Source organism: Brassica napus (assembly GCF_020379485.1).
Source record: "Brassica napus cultivar Da-Ae chromosome C3 unlocalized genomic scaffold, Da-Ae chrC03_Random_50, whole genome shotgun sequence".
NCBI lineage: Eukaryota > Viridiplantae > Streptophyta > Magnoliopsida > Brassicales > Brassicaceae > Brassica > Brassica napus.
This window is the reverse complement of record NW_026014222.1, coordinates 30523-32698: the sequence shown is the minus strand read 5'-3', so window position 1 is coordinate 32698 and position 2176 is coordinate 30523. Positions and strand designations below refer to the sequence as shown.

At 38.2% G+C, this 2176-nt stretch overlaps 1 pseudogene; it reads left to right on the top strand.

The window, feature by feature from the left end:
• Window positions 1-140: 140 nt before the first annotated feature.
• On the top strand, window positions 141-1277 carry LOC125594722 (annotated as a pseudogene).
• Window positions 1278-2176: the final 899 nt, after the last annotated feature.

Below are 2176 nucleotides of genomic sequence, written 5' to 3'. Positions count from 1 at the left end.
TTGGCAAATTGGCAATGAAGAGCGCGGAAAGGGCGACGGCGGTTTAGGATTGCTCGATTGGGTCAAAAAGTTTGATAGCAGTCGCGGAGAGACATAATTTGCCGGAGGAAGGATGATGGGTTCCAAATTTCCAATTTCAGGCGCAACTCACCACTTGGGCAAGAATCTTGCTTGGGTTCATTGTGGAGATTGCTTTGATCGGAGCTGATATACAAGAAGTCTCCGGAAGCGCAATAGCTCTTCAGATCTTGACATGTGCGTTTTTACCTATTGGGTTGGTTGATAAGCAAGTTAGGTCAAAAATGATGTGTATTCTTTTGAAACAGCTTCTTGGCTTTCGTTCTTATCTATATATTTGTGATAAAAACAGCCTCTTGATTTCATATCCAGAGAAGTGTTGAATGAGGAAACTAGAAGGTTTCTGCGGTTTGATCGCAACATGCCTCTTTCCTTTTCTTGGATGTTCAATGAACCCACGCGCAGCGGACAAGAACTATTCATAGGTACTTAAAACATAAAATGTCTCTCAATTAATGTGGCATTGTTTTTGTTAATGATACCAGTTTTTTTTTAATCTGATGACTTGAAAGGCATTCTTGTTCCTGACAATCTGACAAGCTGTTGGAGTTGTTGGATGTGTAATAACTCCTCACAGTGTGTTCTTGCATTCGGCTTTAGTGCAGTTGAGAGGAAAGACAAATCCAAAGGATATAAACAGAGTCCAGGAAGCTCTTAACTACAACAACGTCAAATCATCAGCCGCGCTTTTCCCTCTCTTTCATGATCATTCTGTTGTAACCACAGTTTTCGCTAAATAGTTTATTGATAATAAAACAAGTTGAAAGCATGGGACTGGGAGCATTACCTACAGAATAAATATGGCGGCGAGAGTATCCCCGAACTCTACATTTGGGGGATCGGTTTGTGGCTGCTGGACAAAGGCAGTACCATAACGGGGACCTACGCTGGGACAGTTTATAATGGAAGGGTTTAGATCTTCTGATGGAGCAATGGCTATCAGCTTTTCTAACAAGAAGCTTTGCTAGTGTGCCTACTATGTTTGTAGCTCTTATGTTAATACATCAGAGGGCTTGATTGATGGTTCTAAACGAATGGCTTAACATTCTCCAGTCGATGCAGATTCCTTTCGCTGTTATTCCCTTTTGACTATGGTTTCTAAACAACATATCATGGGACCTTTGCTCGAAGTATGCCCCTTTTTTCATCTCTCTTTGTTGTTGTAATGATGAAATGGGTCTTTGCAGGAAAAAAGCTAGTGATTGATGACAAACAGGGGCGGAGCTAGAGAAAAAGTTTGTAGCGGGGAATAATTAAAACTATTTCATAAAACTAAGTACAAATGCGTCTGCCGGGGTCGAACCGGGTCTATTGCTTGGAAGGCAATTATCCTAATCGTTGGACTACAGACACTCTTGTTAATAATAGGAAACAAATATATTTAACTTATACTATTTCTATCAGAAACATTTGTTAAGTACTTGAGTGTTTTTTAAACAAAACAGTATTAATTTGAGATCTCTTAAATATGCTGTGATTGACTGGGAGCAGATGAAATGAGGTCTTAAATATAATTGGCTAATACTTTTCTTTTGTGATAGTTCACTAGCCCTGAGACGGATCGGATATCCGGGCAACTTTAAGGTATCCGAATCCGGATCCTTATCCGGCGGATCCATAATTATTATCCTTATCCGGATCCGGGTTCTCGGATATCGGGTGGCGGATATCCTTCTAAAAATTGTAATATCCGGCGGATATCCGGATCCGGATTTGGATCCTTAAAATAAATAAATAAATTATATTAATATATATAAAAATATTAAAAATAATTTAAAAATAAATAAATATATAATGTTTTTAATGATTTCAACGTATAATATTACAAAATTTATATAAAAATTTACGTATACAATTATAAAAATGAAAATATATTAGAAAGTTAGTTTTATATATATTACTATTTCTAAAATAGTTATTAATAAAACTTACGGATCCGGATATCCGGACTAAAAAATCAAGATATCCGGATCCGGATCCGGCTTTGACGGATCCAACATTTTACTATCTGGATCCGGATTCGGTCCCTCCGGATATCCGGATTTTCGGATCGGATCCGGATCGAATCCGGATCTCGGATAAAAGTCCCGGGCCTATA